Source organism: Nicotiana sylvestris, chromosome 8 (assembly GCF_000393655.2).
Source record: "Nicotiana sylvestris chromosome 8, ASM39365v2, whole genome shotgun sequence".
NCBI classification, from domain to species: domain Eukaryota; kingdom Viridiplantae; phylum Streptophyta; class Magnoliopsida; order Solanales; family Solanaceae; genus Nicotiana; species Nicotiana sylvestris.
In genome coordinates this window covers 12286124-12301587 of record NC_091064.1, presented here as the reverse complement: position 1 = coordinate 12301587, position 15464 = coordinate 12286124, and the positions used below count along the sequence as shown (strand labels likewise).

The following is a 15464-nucleotide window of genomic DNA, read 5'->3' as shown; positions in this document are numbered from 1 at the left end:
CTCATTCTCTCCCAGTTCTAGAAGCTTCACTGCTCACCATGGCAGACATGGTTGAGCTCATTCATTCTGATTCTCAGTGAAGATCTTTACATATACCATAGATAGGATTCATCTACTATATAAAGAGGGTTCTAATCATTTTGTAAACACTTTACATTCACGCAGATCAAAGAAATATAATATTCGCTCTTTAATTCACACTCACTTGTTCATCAGCTTGTTGCATTTTAACTGTTCTTGCACAACTAGCTCGAGGGTTGAGTTCTGTTCAAGCACTGGTTTGCTTAATTTTATTGTTAATTTCTGCTACTAATTTTCATATTCATCAATTGATATTCGGTTAAATCACGTGTCCTTAAAACCACATTATAAGATTAATTGTTATCCAATTTTTAGGAGAAACACTTCCTTTTAATAATATATAGATATAGATTTTGTATTTAATATGAAAGATTACTACATGAGAATTTAAATTATATCTTTATTTTTTTTTATTTCATGAAAATATTGTTTAAGTTTTTTTCTTTAATTTTATCTATTATAATATTTTAGTTACGTGCTCTTATCCATATAGTATGACCATATGAATTATTATTCAAAAACTTTCTTATTTCAAAAAATAAATTAGTCTTATAACTTTATATATCTCTACATGTGTAATATCCCAAACTTTAGACAGAGTCCCACATCGGTAAAACACAAGAGGAATGCTGGGTATATAAGTTAACAAGCCTTAGACCCTAGTAATACGTTTTAATGTCGTGCGGGCCTAGGCCCAAAGCGGACAATATCACTAGTAGACTGGGCTATTACAGATGATATCAGAGCCACTCTTGTGTAAGCCATGCTGAAGTGGATCAGAGTTCAACTGAGTTTAGGCAAATCCCGATTAAGCGGAGCAAACATTAGTGCTAAGTCGAGGCAAATCCCACGCAGTGGGGCAAACCTCAGCGAGGATGCTGAGTCCATAAGAGGGGGTGTATGTAACACTCCAAACTTTAGACAGAGTTCCACATCGCAAAACACAAAAGGGATGCTGAGTATATAAGTTAACAAGTCTTAGACTCTAGTGACTCGTTTTAAAACCGTGTGAGCCTAGGCCCAAAGCGGACAATATCACTAGTGGGTTGGGCTGTTACAACATGGATGTTATTTATTTATATATCCTCCTTTTTATAATAATTTCCTTAAAAATATATAGATATTTAATTATTTTTAGTTTAAATTCAAAAATAGTAACTAATTATTAACTACCCTAACTAGTTTTGTCCTAAAACTACTACATGTCTTTCTCCTACACTTCCACTTATCCTAATCCTAGGCTAGACTTTCTTCCTTTTAATCTATATCTATACTATATTAAAAGTACGAAGGTTCTAAGCAAATATCGTTCGCCTTTTTTTACCCTTTAGAAATAGATTTCACACTAGACAAAATTGTCATTTGATTATTTCTCTAATATTAGAAATACAAATAGTCATTTCATAGTTTCCTAATATTTAGGAATTCGATATCAATTAGATTTTATGTATTAATATTTTCCTATTTGAACTGTGTAATATAACAAATTAGTAAAAGAAAAATAATAACAATGAAAAATATAATATTTTGTGACGTGTTTCAAAAAAGCCGTTTACTACTTTTAACGCTCTGAGAGTCCTTTTGTTTGTCATACATTCAACGATTAATTCTTTTTTAAAAATAGGTAATTTAGGTAAAAGTTTTGAGTACTTTCAATTCCTTTTAGGTTTAGGAGTTTTTCTACTTGTTATAGGTTTAGGAGCTTTCACCTCTTTTTAGGTTTAGGAATCTTTTTTTTTTTTAAATAACTGATCAATACCTTGTAAAAAAAATATTACTAATTCTTTATAATTATGTTAGGTACAAAATTTATTATGTATTTATAAGTATTTTAGGTAAATTTTTCGAGCACTTCCACCTTAGTTTAGGTTTAGGAATTTTTTTATTTTTTATGGTAAAAATCTCGAGCACTTTTACATCAAGTTTAGGAGTATGCGTTTATGCATGAAACCTAATAGTTAGGACTTAAAATTTATTAAAATTCTATTTTATATAAATTCTTTATTAATTATATTATGTAACATGACTATAATATCTTAAAATTTATTTCATAATTTTTTTCTTTTTGGTTAGTTAAGAGACATAACAACATTGTGAATAAATATTTGAGGCATCCAATATGTTTTCGAAACCTTTTTTTCTTTTAGTATCTGTTAACATAAATCCCCTGTAGGTATCCAATATGTTTTCGAAACCCTTTTTTTAGTATTTGTTAACACAAATACCCTGTAGGTATCCAATATGTTGTCTAGCCCTTCATTGTTTTAAGATTTTTTTTTAAATTCGTTCAAATTTGAGGTTTTTGTCATTCAATAAATTTTTGAGATTTTAGTTTATATAAATTTAAGGGATAATGCATAAAATCGCCCTGAAGTATACCCGAAGTTGCCACGACACACCTTACCTATATGAGGGTAATATACCCCCTAAATTATTTGTGATGACCCAAAATATCACCTTTAAATTAAATAACTATCTCGGTATTTTAAGACCTTGAAAAGCGACATCAATAATTCCTCGACTTGCGTGCGCGGTCCATATAATTTTTCGGAAGGTTTTTGAGAAGTTTGACCGTGAGTTGACTTTTTGATATCGAGGTCGGATTCCGATTCCGGAAGTTGGAGTAGGTCCGTAATATCGAATATGACTTGTGTGCAAAATTTGAAGTCATTCCGAAATGATTTTGGTAAGGTTTGAGATACTTAGTCTCTTTTAAGGAAGCTTAAGTTGGAAAAGTCAACTGGATGTTGACTTATGTGTTAGAGGGCTCGAATGTGAGTTCCGATCGTTCGGTTAGCTTCGAGAGGTGATTATGACTTAGGAGCATGATCGGAAGGAGTTTTGGAGGTTCGTAGTAGATTTATGCTTGAATTGGCGAAGTTGATATTTTGGCGTTTTCCGGTTGATAGGTGAGATTTTGATATAGGGGTCGGAATGGAATTTCGAGAGTTGAAGTAGTTCCATTGTGTCATTTGGGATGTGTGTGCAAAATTTCATGTCATTCGGACGTGGTTTGGTTGGGTTTTTTATCAAAAGAGTAATTTAGAAGATTTTGAAATTCTTAGGCTTGAATCCGATGCGAATTTGGTGTTGTGATGTTGTTCTGAGCGTTTCAAAGGTTGGAACAAGTTTGAATGATGTTATGGGACATGTTGGAATGTTTGGTTGAGGTCCCAGTGGTCTCGGGTGAGTTTCGGGTGGTTAAACGGACTATTTCATCTTTGGAAAAGTTGCAGATTTTTTAAGCTTCAGCTGTGCACCAGAAAATTTCTGGTGCGAGGAGTCCAGTTTGGAAGCTTATATCTTGAAATATATAAGGAATTAGAAAAAGTGCAAAACATGAAAGTTGTAGTCTTTGCCTTTTAGTTTCCAGAAAGTTAAACCATTCATGATTTGGATATTCTATCAGAAAGTTATGATGAATCGAATATGGCTAGTGGATCAGTTTTGGCAGAATGTTTTGATGCACTTTAGAAACTCTCGGAATATATAAAGAGTTATATGGTGTACAACCTATCAAATGAAAGATCTTCGAGTCTAGTTTTTAAATATTTAAACCGTTTGTCATTTGGATATTTTCACAAGGAGTTATAGGCGTTTTAACAGAAGGTGTACAACAGGGAAAATGGTAAGAGGATGTACAACCTGCACAGCGCAAGGTACACCTCGATGAAGCCTGAGCAGAATATTTTTAAGTCCTCTTGTCCGCGATTTGGGTCCATTTTTCAGCCATAGTTGATCATTTTGAGAGCTTTTTGAAGGAGATTGAAGAGGGATTCAAGGAGAAACGTTTGGAGGTAAGAATTTTGGACCTAAAACTCATTTATATTGTGAAATCCACCTAGAAAATCATTGAATTCTTGCTAAAAATGGAAGAAATAGGGCTTGGGATTTTGAGATTTTGATTGGAGATTTGGAGGACCATTTGGGGTTGAATTTGAGAACTTTTGGTATGTATGAACTCGTGGGGAGATAAGGAACCCGTTGATGTAAAAATTTCTGAATTTCGAGAAGTGGGCCCGGGGCTCGGGTTTTGCCAATTTCGAGAATTTTGATATTTTTCGATTGGGTATTGTTTCTTTAGCATAATGTGACATGTTCGTTGTGATTTTGGTCAGATTCGACGCGCGAGGAGGCCAATTTGAGAGGCAAGGGCATAGCGAGCTAGAGCTTTGGCCAGTTTGAGGTGAGTAATGATTTTAAATGATATCCTGAGGGTTTGAAACCTCGGATTTTGCACAACTTAGTGCTATACTGAGATGTGACACACATTCCGTGATGAGCGTGGGGTTCATTGCTACTGGAGATTGTGACTTGGTCCATCCCAATTGATATTTTCACTACATTTTGACTGAGACTTATGCATTGTCATCTTGACTTGGGCTAGTTGCCATGTTTGGGGCCTTGTGCCGACCTGTAGAACCCTTATGGGATTTTTGACTGATTTTCCTCACTTATTTGCTAAAAATCATATCCTCAGTCATGTTTCTAATTGTTTAAAAATGATATGAATCGGGTTATGAAATGTTAACCATAAATGAGAGAAATATGTGGGCTGAGATCCCTACCTTATATTATTGTGCCCGAGAGGCTGTGATTATAATGACTGAGAGGGGTTGAGGACCCAATAGTGAGGATATTATATATGATATTGGATCGGGCTGCACGCCGCAGCAAATACATATATTGGATCAGGCTGCACGCCGCAGCAAATACATATATTGGATCGGGCTGCACGCCGCAGCAAATACTTATATGGACCGGGTTGCGCGCCGCAGCAAATATGCAAATACATAAATTGGATCGGGCTGCACGCCGCAGCAAATACTTATATGGACCGGGCTGCGCGCCGCGGCAAATATGTAAATATATATATATAGATCGGGCTGCACGCCGTAGCAATATAGCGCTTGGGCTGTAGGAGCCCCTCCGGAGTCTGCACACCCCCAGTGAGTGCAGTTAACTATTATTATTATGGATCGGGCTATGCGCCACAGCGATATACGGATCGGGCTGTACGCCGCAGCGGTATATATATATATATGTTTCGATTTCGGTTATTGTGAGAAGTATATGAATTGAGTATTGAGGTTAAGTAATAAGTAAATGAATAGAAATGCTCGAAGAGCGAATTTATACTGGATTAATGCCTGTCAAATTACCTATTTTCACCTAGTTCAAAGAGTTTCATTCAATTTTCTTTACTACTTGCTCTTTAAATGGTTTTACTGCTTTGATATAGAACTGCTTAGTGCCTTTACGTGATTTCATACCGTCAACCATTATTTATTGTTATTACTCACTGGGTCAGAGTACTCACATTACTCCATGCACCGTGTATGCAGGTACAGGTGTCCCTGAGGTGTAGAGCGAGCTTTCCTGCCGTTCCGTTTTTCATCGGAGTTATCGAGGTAGCTGCATGGAGTCCGCAGACCCGATTTCTCCCTCTATCTTTCTTTATTATTCCGCATTTTAGACATATTTCTGCATTAGGCTGTTGAAACCTTGTATTAGAGGCTCAGACTTGTGACACCAGATGATTGGGCATTTGTAGAGATTTCATTATGGCCTTCCAAATATTTCAATCTTTTATTTCTGACTTCTACTTATATTAAATTGGTATCTATTTCTGAAAATTGGTAATGAATTCTAATAAGAAGGGATTGTGAGTGGTAATTGGTTGGGCTTGCCTAGCATCGTGTTGGAAGCCATCACGACCGAGATTGGGGTCGTGACATTATTATTTTCTTAATTCTTTGTATAGAATTTAAAATTTTGATTGAAGTTTGATTTTATTGCTATCGGGTCCGGATTTTGGTTTCGAAACTTGGTATAGGTTCTTTATTGAATTTATGACTTGTCTGCAAAATTTGATGCAAAACAAAAATGATTTGACGTGATTCGGATGTCCGGTTGTTAAAATAAAAGTTTTTAAGCTTCTTTGAAAAATTTATTCATTTTGGTGTCCGATTTGTAGTTTTAGGTGTTACTTTGGTGTTTTGGTCATGCGAGCGAGTTTGTATGATGATTTTGTACTTGTGTGCATGTTTGGTTTGGATCCAGAGGGCTCGGATGAGTTTCGGATAGGCTACGAAGTGAATTTGAACTTAGCATATAGCTGGTGAAAATCTGGTTCTGGTGCAGCCTCTGATCTCGCATTTGCAAGGTCAATGTTCGCATTCATGAACTGTCAAAATTCCTGTTAGGTTAGCAGTTGCAAACCACTTCCTCGCATTTGTGAAGAATGGCTAGTAGCAAAGGATCGCATTTGCGATTGATAGGTCGCATTTGCGATTGATAGGTCGCATTTGCGAAAGGGCCACACTTCGTAAATGCGATGATATCAGAGATGAAGCTTCTTCGCAATTGCGAAGTATCTCGTATTTGCAGGGTTCGCAATTGTAAACCCCAGGTCACAATTGCAACATTTGCGATTGGTCAAAAACTGAGTTAGACGGGATTTTGGTTCATTCTTTCAAATTTCCAACCCTAAAAATCTTAGAGGCAATTTTTCCAAGAACTCTTCTTCATAATATTTTTGGTAAGTGACCTTAATCTACTTTCTTTTAATTTCTCACCACATTTCATAAGATTTCAACCTTAAATCTAGGATTTTCATGGAAGAAAATTGGGGATTTGGGTAGAATTAGGTATTTTTATAATTTTGAAATTTAGACCTCGAATTGAGGTCGGATTTTTAAATAAATCGCATATCCGGGATCGGGGATGAATGGGTAATCAGGTTTTGATCCTAGTTTCGGATTTTGACTAAGCGGCCCCGAGGGTTGACTTTTTTGATAATGACCAAAATTGAATCTTTTTCATTCGTGAGTAGTTTTTAAAGCTTATTTGTTCGATCAATAATTTTCTAGATTTGGTTGGTTTGGAGGCTTGTATGAAAGGAAAGGTCGTGGTTGAACTTTGAATTGATTGCAGAGTGAGGTAAGTATCGGGTTTAACCTTGATTTGAGGGAATTAAGAACCCTTGAGCTTGTGTTATGTGAAATTCATGTGTAGTGGCATATATGCGAGGTGACGAGTGTATATACGCCACCAAAATACTTGTTTCCCTACTTTTCCATATTTCATTAATTATTTCCTTCATGTCTTACTTGTTACATGCTTTAAATGTTTTCCATGCCTTTACTTACTACCTGCCACTAATTATTCTAGTGTTAAAAATGTTAGATTCTCCCGTGCTTCCTTGATTGACTGCTACTTGTCTTAATTGACTTACTTGCATAATTTAATTATCATTTACTGGACTTGTCTTACTGTTTATTATTAATTATGATGAATCCTCAATTTGGTACGAGATTTTCTTTTTAATTCGGTTTCATATTCGTTAATCGCAAAGGTTACTTGTGATTCGAGCTATTAAATTGATTGAACTCGTTGATTTATTTATATTGATATGGTGGGATCGGATTGAGCACCGCAACATGTGAAATAAGGGTGGATTGATACGGCGAAATAAAGGTGAGTTTATACTAATATGGTGGGATGGGCTTGCGCGCCGCAATAGGTGAAATAAGGGTGGATTGATACGATAAAATAAGGGTGAATTATGACATTGATTCTGATTATATGCTTATTTGTTGTGTTGGCTTCGATACTTCGATATGAGACTCTAAGGATTTGTATTTCTAGCATTCGCTGGTTTTCTTTTAGGATTGAGCTATTTTTCTTAAGTTAACTGCCTTATTTCGTTTCGTAGTTTCTTTTCCTGTCTTTATCTTATACTGCATACAGGTTATAGTGTAAGTGACCCGCCTTAGCCTCGTCACTATTTCGTCGAGGTTAGACTTAACACTTGCAAAGTACATGGAGTCGATTGTACTCATACTACATTCTGCACTTCTTGTACAAATTTTGGAGTCGGTCCTAGCGGCGATCAGTAGCGTGCTCGGGTTGACTATTAGTGTGAAGACTTGAGGTACAGCTGCTCCGCGTTTGGATACTTGAGGTACAACTGCTCGGCTTCAAGCCTTGAAGTCCTCTCCTACTTTATCTTAGCTGTGTATTTTTCTTTCAGACAGCTTTACTTTTATTCAGATCTTTATCTGTAGCATTCTAGTAGCTCGTGCACTCGTGACACCAGATTCGGGCTGTATTAGAGATTTTAGTTGTTATATTTTCTGCTCTTTACTTCAGAGTTTATTTCAGTCATTTCGGTTCCTTTATTATTAAAAATTTGAACTGTTAAAAATAGATAAATACTGGAACGTTAGCTTACTTAGTAAGTAAAATGTTAGGCGTCATCACGGACCCAAAGGTGGAATTTTCGGGTCGTGACAACAGGTTATCAGAATAATCCACTACAAATTCAGCTCTGATTTTAAATCAAATTTAAACCATGAGAAATTAAAATCATCTATTTTCAATAATTAGCTCTTTGTCAGATATGACTCTTGGAGGAATAAAATCGGACAAAAGCATTATTAGTAAAAAAAAAAAAAAAGTATATAGAAGGCGACCTGTATATGAACCCTAAACCAAAGCACAATAATTGAGAACATGACAAAAGTAGTCGTTGACGTACAATTCGTCCGGTAAATTTTGAAAACGTGTAAGGGCTATTTGTACAATTCGTCCCGTAAATTAACAGAAATTTGGTCCGTCAAATCAGAAGCTAGATAGATATAAATATAGAATATAAATAAATATATTTTTCCTGCATAATAAAGTTACCATAGGGCAGCAAAATACATTGGAAATAAATGCTACTCCTATTTTACATGTCTTATTCGACCAAATTACGCCAATAGTAATCCACTCTGATGACTTGAAACAAACCAACTAGCGAACGAAATACATCATAAGCACAAACACGAACCTTAAATAATTTAGGAATTTTTACCTCCTATCGCAAAGGTTAACACCTTATTTATTTTAAATAAATACCATTTAAAAAATTATATTCTATAGATATCTTTTAAGGTTTATAGCAAAATATTTAATTTTGGTTACCTCCTAGTCCTAAGTCACTAAATACGCTAATCAGTTACACTATTTTCTTTCTCTCTCTACTTTGATACATCCCATTCTCTTCCCCCATCCCATTAAAATTTCTGCTCTCCTCCTCCTTCTAACGCACAGCGACAACAAATCCTAACCGACACAAAACAAGCGCAAACCATCATTCTTTTTCGCTAAGTATTTAGAGATCATTATAAGAGAGATATCGAGCAGCACAGGTCAGAGCTAAAGGGAAAGGATGGTAATTACAAATTGAATCTGCAAAAATAGATAACAGGGACCGGGACAAACGAGCTCGCCTCCACCATGATGGAAGGGATGAAGAAGATTGATAGTAGGCTATATAGTTGATATTTACACCATAATATGACCATACTTCGTTGTTGTTTTATAGATAAATTGCCAACAAAAATGCTCTGAATAGTGTTCTTTTGTTTCGCAGGGAATATTATATGAGAGGAAGCAACATGGAGTGTTTTGGAGGCAATAATGTGAAGAAAACGCTCACTCGAGAAGTACCCGAACACTAAGAAGCAGAAAATGGCCTAGGCAAGAAGGCCACCGCGACCGTGGTGGCACCGCGACCGTGGTGGCACCGCGGTGAACCGCGGTAGATTAACAACGTAAGGCAGAAAGGTCAGCATTCACCGCGGTCGACCGCGGTGCACTGTTCATGCTGCTGGAAATTTTGAGGACCAAATTGTAAAATCGGGGAAACTTTGTAAACCCTTATAAGCTTTAGAAACTCGCCCAAGATTGTTCGAAGTTTTTCTGAAACTACTTTTGGAGGCAAGAACAAGTGTGAGAAAATCAACCAAACATTATAGTTTTTCTATCTCCTTTTAATTCTTGCAATTTTACATTATGAACAATTTAGTAGTTCTCTCTTATTTTGTTATGAGTAGCTAAATACTTATCTAGGGTTGATGGAACCAATTGTCGATTGAAGTTTGGACTCAAGTTGTTATAATTAAGCCGGATTTATGATATGATTGTTCAACTACGTTTTGTATGGTGATTAATTGAATGTGCCCTTGATTAATCGTGTCTAATTACCTTATATTGCTTGATAAAGAGTATTAGGTTAGCTGTTGAATAACACCACTTTTGGGTAATTGAAGAGATTCATTACTTGAACTTAAAAGTGGGTTTAGAGATAACGGAACTTTGGTGGGATAATTTAGAGTTGCACACATATTGTCTGCTAGAGTAGTTCGAGAGAATGCTCTAGTAAATTATTGTAGTTGATCGAGAGATAATTATAATAACCCATAACTCTTAATCCTCATAGAGTATTACGGTGAGATTATAGCGGAAGAGTCGAGACCTAAACTAGCAATTGGAGAAATCATTGCCCTAGACCTTTTTACCATTGAATTATCTTTGTTTTAGCTTACTGTTGTTTTTAATAGTAGTTGAAGTAGTTAAACAAAAATCCAATCTTATTGATCAAAAATCTTCCATCTAGAGATTGATTGAGTTGATAATAACATTCCCGTAGAGTGTAATAGATAGGTTAGTTCCCTGAGGATTCGATTCCGGACTTAAAACCAGATTATATTTGTAGCGGCCGCTTTGTCCTTTAAAAGGCATAGTTGGGCGTTATCAAATTTTGGCGTAGTTGCCGGGGAACTAACGGTGTTATTTATTACAACTTAGAAGTACTGTTAAAATTATTAGTTCAAATAAATTTCCAAAGGTGTTAAACAATTTTTATTGAAATTCTAACGTTTGAACTCTTGTGGAATTCAGGTGTATGCCTAGAAATTCTTCGAGGACTGGAGAACTGCTTGAATGACTTTTAGACCCCGAGAAAATATTCAGGGCATTGAACCGTGCCAATAAGAGGATCCAACAATCACAACAACCATACCGGCTTGAAATTGACATGGGTGACGTAGAGAACGTGAACGGAAACATCAGGGATGAGCCAGCTGACCCAAACGTCAGAGTGGTGGCACCTCTTGTGCCAGAAGCTGCATTTTATGATTGGGCTCAACCCACAGCTGACAACCTGGCAACTGCCATAGCTGTGCCCGCAATTCAAGCGGAGACATTCCAGATCACCAACAACATGTTGCATCTGCTACAGAATAAAGGATTGTTCTCCGGGTCACACATTAAAGACCCTCAGCAACATTTGAAAAACTTTCTGTCAATTTGTGTGACTCAAAGGCAGCCAAATGTGACCCCAGAAGCTATCAAGCTATTACTGTTCCCGTTCTCTGTGACTGGGGAAGCTCAGACTTGGCTGAATTCGCTCCCAATCAATTCCATTGTCACCTGGGAGGAATTAGTAAAGCAGATCCTAAATAAGTTCTACCCGCCCAACAAGACTGCAAGGCAGATTGATGAAATATTGCAGTACAAGCAGCAGCTGACTGAGACCTTGTAAGAAACTTGGGAAAGATTTAAAGGGATGGTGGTGAAGTGTCCTCACCATGGCATTCCAGACCAGATGCTTGGCCAGAGATTCTACATGGGGTTAGCTGACAATCTAAAGGCCAATGTGGATGCTTCAGCTGGAGGTGCATTTTTGAGTAAGACATTCACCGAGTGCAAAGTCCTTCTTGACAAGATGTCTCAGAATTCGGGGTGAATGACTAGAGGTACAACACTGGCACCCATAGTGCATTCAATTCCTCTCGACCCAAATAATTCACATACAGAGAACATGGCCACACTCATGACTCAGATAAGTATTTTGATAAAGAAGATAGATGAGATGGGTACCAAACAGGTGCATATTGTTGACACGACAAATGGAGGACTGTGTACACCCTGTGTTGATCAGTCTTATGTGTGTTCATGGAGCGGAGAAGGTGAAAATCAAGAGGCAATGGAAGATATGAATTATGTTAACAACTTTGGGGATCAGAGACAAGGAGGACAACAGTGGAGACCAGCACCAAATCAGCAATACAGACCCAACATGCCTCAACCTGGGGGCATGCAAGTTCAAGGCCACATGGTGCCATACCACCAGAGACAACAGGGCTACCCACAGCAGAACCAACAATAGTTGACATATCAGCCACCTCCTCAGCATCAAGATAACAACATGGTAGAGATCAGGGGGATGCTCCAGCAACTCATTAGGACAAATGGTAAGATGCAAGAAAAGTTGGCAGTACATGATTCAGCTATAAAGAACATTGAAACTCAGTTAGGGCAGTTGTCTATGGCTTTAAACAACTGCCCCCGGGGAACATTGCCAGCGAACACAAATATTAACCCCAAAGAGCAAAACATGAATCAGCTGATGGCAGTAAGTCTTCGGAATGGGAGAGATTTAGACAAAGAGTAGGAGGTTGCACTAGCCAGTAAAGAGACTACGCTAGCCACTCCAATTCCACTAGAGGTAGATGAACCATCAAATCTGACTGAAGTGGTGGTTGAACAGGGTCAACATGAAAAGGGTAAAGCTAAGGTAAATGAACAAGCTGCAGAACAGGTTGTGCCTCTTGTGCCACAGAAACCCAACAGAGAGAAGCCAGCAAGCAGTGCACAAAGGGTGATACCTACACCATTCCCTCAGAGACTGGTAAAACAAAGGAAGGAAGATCAATACAAGAAATTCATGGAAATGTTGCGTCAAATTCAGTTGAATATTCCTTTGATGGATGCCTTGAGGGAGATGCCAGGTTATGCGAAGATGATGAAAGACCTAATGTCACGGAAGTTTGATTTTCAGGACCTATCCACATTGACTATGACGCAGACCTACAGCGTAGTAGTGACCAGACCGATGGCTCAAAAGATGTCCGACCCAGGTAGCTTCACTATTCCATGCACGATTGGGAGTTATGCCTTTGCAAAGGCATTATGTGATTTAGGAGCCAACATAAATTTGATGTCTCTAGCTGTATACACCAAACTGGGCATTGGCAGAGCTAGACCGACTTTGATGTTGTTGCAGCTGGCTGACGTACGGTAAAAAGGCCTACTAGGATTCTTGATGATGTGTTAGTGCAAGTGGGGAAGTTTGTGTTCCCTGCAGAATTTGTTATTCTGGACTGTCAGGTAGATGAGGAGATATCTATCATTTTAGGTAGGCCATTTTTGGCCACTGGAAGAGCACTGATCGATTGTGAGACTGGGGAATTAAAAATGAGACTGAACGATGAAGAAGTCATATTCAATGTTCAGCAATCTATGAGGAGACCCAGTGAATATGCTAATTGCTCTCTAGTGGAGGCAGTGGATGTGATCCTCCAAGAAGATGATGTGACCCTGACTGCTAAAGATCCATTGGAGGCATGTCTGACAAATTTAGAAGAGATGGATGGTGAAGGGTTAGCTGAGTGGGTCATGGCACTTGAAGGCCAAGGATTCTGGAAAAGGGAACCTCAGCTCGAGTCCCTTGAGTTAGAAAAAAGGGATACACCTCCAGCAAAGCCATTAGTAGAGGAACCACCCAAGCTAGAGCTGAAGCCGCTCCCAGCTCACCTCAGGTACATTTTCTTAGGCCCAGATTCTACTTTACATGTTATTATATCATCCGGTTTGCTAGATGTGTAGATAGAACAGCTCTTTCAGGTACTGCAGGAAAGTAAGACTACCATTGGCTGAACCATGGCAGACATAAAGGGTATCAGCTCAGCCTTCTGTATGCACAAGATGCTCTTGGAAGAAGGGCACAAACCTTCCAGAAAACATCAACGAAGGCTGAACCCGAACATGAAAGAGGTAGTAAAGAAGGAAGTGATCAAATGGTTAGATGCGGGAATCATCTTCCCCATATCTGATAGCAATTGGGTTAGCCCTGTCCAATGTGTGCCGAAAAGGGGGGAATAACTGTTGTGCAAAATGAGAACAATCAGTTGATCTCAACTCGTACAGTCACGGAATGGCGGATTTGCATGGATTATCGAAAATTGAACACAGCCACCCGGAAGGACCACTTCCCCTTGCCTCTCATTGACTAAATGTTGGACAGGCTGGCCGAAAAATCGCACTTCTGTTTCTTGGATGGATATTCGGGGTACAATCAGATATCAATAGCCCCCGAAGATAGAGAGAAAACATCATTCACTTGTCCGTATGGCATCTTCGCCTTTCGGAGAATGCCTTTTGGGCTTTGCAATGCACAGGCGACATTTCAATGGTGCATGTTAGCCATTTTCACAGACGTGGTGGAGGATATTATGGAGGTCTTTATGGATGATTTCTCCGTGGTGGGAGATTCATTCGAGGACTGTCTTCACAACTTAAGAAGAGTGCTCAAAAGATGTGTGGATACAAATTTAGTATTGAACTAGGAGAAGTGTCAATTTATGGTACAGGAAGGGATAGTCCTGGGGCATCGAGTGTCCAGTAAAGGAATTGAGGTCGACCATGCTAAGGTTGACGTGATTGAAAACTACCACTGCCCACTTCAGTCAAGGCGGTGAGAAGTTTCCTTGGGCACGCCGGGTTCTACAGGCGATTCATAAAAAATTTCTCCAAAATTGCTAACCCTTTATGCAAATTCCTTGAAAAGGATCACCCCTTTGTGTTTTCTAATGATTGCAGGTTGGCATTTGAGGAGTTGAAGAAGCGATTGGTGACTGCACCCATCATTGTTGCACCCAACTGGGAGCACCCATTTGAGCTCATGTGTGACGCAAATGACTATGCCATAGGAGCAGTCTTGGGGCAGCGAAAGGATAAACCGATGCACCTGTAAGCACGTAATTTTTGCTTCACGGACAATCGCTCCAAAAGAAAACAAAAATAGTGACCAGTGACCTCGCTGTACAAATTTTCAATTTTTCATGACATGTACTGCTAGTCATTTGTGGTTCGGCCCATTTTGCATTTGATCTTATCAATCAAAATACAAAGTATGTCTATCATTGTAATCAAACCGTAATTCGGTCGTTGAAAGAAAATTCAAAAATATATATATGCATCGTTCGTTCTAGGTTGTGATTTAACTTACTTAAACATTTTAATATGGTGTGATAATTGTGTTGAAGTGTTACATTGTTGTTTTTTTTAATTTCATTTATTTATTTATTTATTGTTTCATTTTGTTTTAAAATTAGAGAACAAAGAAAAAGTGATGAAAATCGGTTTGGGCCCAAAAAATGAAACAAAAATAGGCCCAAAACCGGCACACAAGGAACCAGTCCAAGTCAGGCCTGCCCAAACACTGATTCAAACGACGCCGTATCAGCATCCTTATCAGAACCGTTGATCTGACTCAAACAAACGGTCCTGATCAGGTTGCTCACTTCACCTCAACGACGTCGTTTCAGGCAAGTTGATCTGAGCCATCTAACTTTTTTGATCCAACGGACCCAGGCCTTCCCCCTAAACCCGCCAAATTTTGACCCGATCCAGCCTTACCCGGTCTCACCCACCATCATACCCAAACGACACCGCCTTCCCTAAGTGAATAGATCCTGGCCATAGATCTT

The 15464-nt window shown here is 38.3% G+C and overlaps 1 non-coding gene across 1 annotated transcript; it reads right to left on the bottom strand.

The window, feature by feature from the left end:
• Positions 1-11401: 11401 nt before the first annotated feature.
• LOC138876670 (small nucleolar RNA R71) lies at positions 11402-11508 on the bottom strand. The gene has a single exon (XR_011402012.1). It is a non-coding gene; the product is annotated as a small nucleolar RNA R71 (small nucleolar RNA).
• Positions 11509-15464: the final 3956 nt, after the last annotated feature.